The following is a 6,071-nucleotide window of genomic DNA, read 5'->3' on the forward strand; positions in this document are numbered from 1 at the left end:
ATTTAGGACTTCTCTTAGTTTTAGGAGTGACTCTCAATCCCAGGTTCAATGTTCTTTTACTTTATATTTATCTCTTACTTTCAGATACTTTAATGCTTATATTAGTTATGTTGCCTATTTGGCTTATGCTACATTCATGTTATGATTTTCTTAATTAATATTATTTGAGGTATTTCAGACTTAAGATTGCTTTGCTTTATTTATATTAATGCTTTTAATTTAATTTAGATATTTTCTCTTTTGGCTTTGGTTAAATAATTGGTGACTCTTGAGTTATCAAACTCATTGTTGATTGAAAATTGGAATCCTTCAAGAATTAATTTAAGTTCCAATAACTCTAACTTTTCCCAAGGAAAGACTAGGATCTGAGGAATAAAAATTAATTCATCCACTTAACTTACCTTCATAGTTAGAGGTTAACAAAGTGGGAGAAAAATCCAATTCTCATTACAATTGATAAGGATAACCAGGATAGGACTTCCAGTTCTTCATACCTTGCCAAGAGATTATTATTAATTTATTTTACTTGTCATTTAAATATACCTATACCCATTGCCCAAACTCCAAAACCCCAATTTACAAACTCATAACCAATAATAAGAACATACCTCCCTGCAGTTCCTTGAGAAGACGACCCGAGGTCTAAATACTTCGGTTATCAATTTTAAAAGAGGTTTGTTACTTGTGACAACCAAAACGTTTGTATGAAAGGATTTTTGAAGGTTTAGAAACTATACTTGCAACGAGGATTTATCCGCAAATTTCTAGACCACGTAAAAGTTCTCTCATCAAAATGGCGCTGTTGCCGGGGAATTGCAAACGTGTGCCTTATTATTGGTTATTGTAAATATTTTATTTTTGCTTGTTTATTTGTTTTTATTTTTTTGTTTTTATTTTTGCTTTTTCATAAATTAAGAGGTTATTGGTTTTTGTTTAGTTATTAAAAATCTTTCAAAATTGTTTTTCTTGGTGTTCATCTTGATCTTCAGGTTGGTCTTCGTGTTCATTTTGACCTTCAAGTTGTTCTTAGTTGTTTTCTTCATTCTTATCTAAAAATTTTAAGTTTGGTGTCATTTTATTGTTTTTCTCTTTCCTCATTAAATTCAAAAATTCAAAATTTAAAACTCAAATTTCAAATTTCAAATTTCTATTTTCAAAATTCAAATTTAAAAATTTAAAATTCAAATTTTAAATTTCAAAATTTAAAATTTCAAAAATCTTATCTTATCTTATTCCAAAAAAATCAAATTTCAAAATTTAATATTCAAAAATTCAATTTTCAGATTTCAAATTTCAAATTTCAAAATTCAAATTTCAAAAATTTAAAATTCAAAATTTTAAAATTTCGAATTTCAAAATTTAATTTTCAAATTCAAAATTTAAATAATCTTTTAATTTAAATTTGTTTTTATTTTCGTTTTTAATTTTTATTTGCTACTATGAACTCTCACCCCTTTGGCTATGAGTCTGGTTACAATTATGTTGTAGGAAGAGGAGATTACAAGGAGAACAGACATCAAGGTTGGAACAATCAAAGATGGGAGGAGCTACAAGGATTTGATCAACTCTCATGGCAACAACCACCTCCAATGGACTATCAACAACCACCACCATATGCCTATGAACCCTCTCCTCAAAATAACTCTGGACCACCATACTCACAAGCCCCTCACCACCAAACACCTCCATATGACCCTAACCCACATCCACCATACCAACCACCCTATGAACCAAATGAACCATCCTATCCACCCCAAACCTCCATGGAGAAAGCACTTGCCGATCTAAACTCTACTATACAAGCTCTCTTCGCCCAAATCGGACCACCAAATACCTTCAACAATCAACCCTCAAGCTCTAGTGCACTTCCTTGTCAACCACAGAATGATCTCTCCATCCCATCACCACCATCCATGGAAGAGCACCTACATCCATCAATCCAAGAGCAACATGATCTCAATGATGCTATTGACATGGAACAAGAGAGAAGGGATCATCTTCGCGAATCCATACTTCATAAGGAGCTAGAGGAGGCCCTAAAGGTGAAGGTAGTAAAAACCCTTGGAGTCGAAGGAGTGGTTGAAGAATTAGTGAAGGAAGAATCAAGGGATCATCTCAAGGAAGCAGCGGATCGATTTCATGCTACTCTATATCAACTAAATCAAGCGATAAGTCAATTAGGTTCCCAACGCTCGGACACTCAAAGTGCTCCCATGGCTTCATGTGGGCAATCTAATGAAGAACGTAGCATGAAGGAGATATTAGAAACTCCAGTGAATAGTACGGAGCATGACTTTGTACTGGAACAAGTGGAGGAAGCTGTAATTATTGAAGAAGAAGAAGTGGTTGCAGACTTAGGAGATGCTGAACCTCCATGGGAAAGTCAGGTTATAGAACCTCCTTCCAAGGCGATTGAAATTGATGTTGAGGAGGGTGTACAACCTCCAAGGCATATCATGATTAAGAACTTAGAAGAGGTCGATCAAGAGATGGAGATTAAAGAAGAAGAAGCACAGCCTCCCATGCCCTTGGTAAGTAATAAAGAAGAGATTGAATTGGAAGAAAGCTACCAAGAGGAAGAGGTTGAAATTAAAGAAGCTTGCAAAGAGGTGGAAGTTGTCAAAGAGCACAAGGGAGTGGAGTTTGGAATCACCTTGCCAAAGTTATTGGAGACCCCTCCCCCTAAGTTGCCATCATCCTTCACAACATTCAAGTGGGTAAAATTCATACCCCTTAGCTTTCTAATCCCACTTGAATATGGGCTACTGGAGACGGATGGTCAACTTAGAACTCTTTGTAGCATTAAGAGTAAGAGGAAGATGGCCAGTGGTAAGAATTGTCAAATAAGATTCAACATGGTTGTGTGCTCAAAGTTTAAACGCAAAGGTTGGTGTAAAGCTCAATTGAATGGGTCTAGGAAGCTGTTTGGTAGTTGCAGTGAGAATTCAAATTACTTATCACCCGGCTGGAAAAATACAGATCCCGACAAAAATGGGTGTAAAAGCAAGATTTGGGATCCTGGAATCTGCTCTGACATTTGTCACCCCGGGAGCCTAAGAATCTGTTTGAAGCTTCTTAAGTGCTTTACATGCCTAGTTTGGGACCCCGGAGGTTACTGGAGATACAAACATTGGTGGAGATTCTTGGATGAGTTCAAGCACAAGCCACCATAACAAAGGACTCCCCAAATGTCCAACTTAAGGACTTTAACTAAAAGTGCTAGGTGGGAGACAACCCACCATGGTATGATCGTTCTTTTTCAATTTTATTTCGTGTTATTTATTTTTATTTTATTTTATTTTCATTGAACTTGGAAGTTTTCATAGCATCTACATTAGCATTGCATACTACATAATTGCATATAAAAAAAAACGCACGCGACGCGGCAGCGTCGCTGACGCGTCCGCGTCACCAGTGCAATGGGAAGAAAAGAAAACGAACAGAAAGTCACGCGAGAGCGTGGCTGGAGGCGTGCCAATGGCACAAATCGTCCCACGCAACCGCATCGCTGATTCGACCGCGTCATATGGGAATAATGGCCTCCCACGCGACCGCGTGCCCCACGCGGCCGCGTGACCAAGATTTCGACGTCAAAGTGGTGCACACCCGAAAGTTGTGCGAGAGTGGTGCTGGATTGGTGCTGAACGCATAATCCTTCCCACGCGGCCGCGTGACCCATGCGACCGCGTCATATTCCTTTAAAGCCCACTCACGCGATCGCATGCCCCATGCGATCGCGTCACTTAAAATTTGGCACTAATAATAATTTGAACATAGAGTTGTGCGAGCGCGAGGCTGCCCTCGCTAGGGGTGGCAGTGGGGCGGGTAAGGGCGGGTTTTTACCCTACCCGATCCCGCCCCGCCATCCCGTAACTCAGTTACTACCCGCCCCGTCACAACCCGCGGGTACCCGCCCCACCCCTACCCGCCCCTATAAAAATTAAATATTTTAATTTTAACATATTCATATCTAAATTAAGACAAAAAACTTAAAATTCATAAATAAATTAAAATACAAACATGAAATTCATACAATGTCATTAGCTCAAATAACTTGAAATTAAAAAAAAAAAGTGTTAGATCACTACAAACTTAACACCATAATAAAGAAATTACAATATTAGATATAAAGGAATCTTCAACCCTTATTCTTGATCACTTTCAACATCTTCATCATCATTAAAAGTTTGCAAATCAAGATTTAAACCTGAAAATCAAAAGATGTAACAATTAGCAAATTAATTGGTACTATGTAAGAGAGGCCAGCAGAAAATGTGCTCAGAGGAAGAGAAATTATGAACAGGTACATAATACAATATAAAAATGTGCATTATCTTGATTGATATATATCTCCAAAACTTGAATTTCAATTTATAAACAAAACTGTTAATTTTATTAGGAAGCATTCCAAGAGCTCGAAGGATCCGTGACAAAGCTTAGAACTGAAGTCCAATTACTCCATGAAGAACTTACTAGACTTGACAAGGAAATAAGGAACTCGACGAGGAAAATAACTCCATTCAAGTAGGTTAATTAGAAGTTGTTAACATCTTTTATTTTTTGAGGATTATGAGTTTGCTTATTTAGATTTATAATTTAGAGATTACTTTTATTAAATTCAAAATTCATTTGGTAACAGTAGCAGTAGCAGTAAACTACGTGAATATGATTTGATAATTCATCACTCAACTTTTATAATTAAGAGATTAGGAAAGTGAATCGTAATGACCAAGAAAGAATTATGTCAATACCCTTTTATTTCTTTAGATAGATATAACTGAATTTTTTTTATCACATGGATAGGAAGAAATTTACAAGATGCATGGAATGGAATTATCAGCAAAATTTGTTGATCAGTTCTGCACTTTTGCTGTTTAATTAGTGTAGTAAAATTGCACAAAAATCACACAAGTTTTAGGCAAAATTCAGCCAAATTTATTCAACCAAAAACTGCAACATACCAAAACAGATAAACAAAGTTCATAACATAATTAACACTAAACTTATTGCTCTGGCCTTTGTTCTTAACAGAAAAAATAGAACAGTCTTTGATTCTCTTCATAATTATAACATCTTGATTATATTCCCTTTCATAAACCAAGTCACTCTAATCTTGAAGAGTCCATTCACTACTCAATGACAATTGCAAAATCAGAATAAAATCAGAATAAATCACTTCTTCTTCTCCATATAACCAATCATCAAAGAAGCCAAAATAACTTTAATTTTACAAGCTTTAGCCTAACAAAGTCTGACAAATTGAGCCAACAAACATATTCTTCCCTAAATTTTCCATGGACTGAATTTTACAAGAAAAAGAGCTACACAATGTAGGAATCTACCAGTCACCAGAGCGAGAAATTAATTTTTTGAAATCAAAATTAATTTTAGTTTTATCTTAACTATTTTAACATAAAACATAAATCATAAAAATTAAATTAAAAAAAACTGAACATGCACATCAGCGGTAAGTATTGAGCGAGAAGTGCTTAGTGCTTACCAGTCACCAGAGAGACGACGACGGAGGAAGAAGGGATGACAAGGTGAGCACAGACCAAAGACCGCAGATTGGAGAGCGAGTCGGCGAGGACAGTGACGGCGAGAAGTGGGAGCGACGCCGACGTGAGCTCCGTGAGCAACAGCGGCGAAGCGACCGAGATGAATGAGGAGGGTTGGTGTCTTGGTGAGCGACGGCGAACGATCGGACGAGCTGTGACGGCGACTTACTGGCGCAGCTGAGCAGAGGATGTGGTCCTTGACAGCCTTGGAGAGTTGGAGAAGAGCTGAAGGCCTGAAGCCTCAAGCCTGAAGGAGTGAAGAGTGAGTGAGTGACGAAGTGAGCTTCAGAGTTTGCCTAATGCCTAGGGTTGAGATTTGAGAATGGAAATGAAATGAGTGACGGCGGCGAGGAAGTGAAGTCAAGTAACCCTAATTTTTAAATTATATATATATATATATATATATATATATATATATATATATATATTTATGCACTCCGGGGCGGGTAGGGGTGGGTTCACCCTAAACCCGACCCCGCCCCGCCCCGCTGCAGGTCGGGTTTAAACCCGCCC

The 6,071-nt window shown here is 37.3% G+C and overlaps 1 long non-coding RNA gene across 1 annotated transcript; it reads right to left on the reverse strand.

Moving 5' to 3' along the window:
• Positions 1-3,975: 3,975 nt before the first annotated feature.
• LOC148569844 (uncharacterized) lies at positions 3,976-5,564 on the reverse strand. Its single transcript, XR_015907260.1, has 2 exons — positions 5,501-5,564; positions 3,976-4,207 (listed from the first exon to the last, which is right to left on the reverse strand). It is a non-coding gene; the product is annotated as an uncharacterized LOC148569844 (long non-coding RNA).
• Positions 5,565-6,071: the final 507 nt, after the last annotated feature.

The sequence above is a fragment of the Arachis ipaensis genome, chromosome B3 (genome assembly GCF_059453495.1).
Source record: "Arachis ipaensis isolate K30076 ecotype BB chromosome B3, ASM5945349v1, whole genome shotgun sequence".
Classification (NCBI taxonomy): Eukaryota; Viridiplantae; Streptophyta; class Magnoliopsida; order Fabales; family Fabaceae; genus Arachis; species Arachis ipaensis.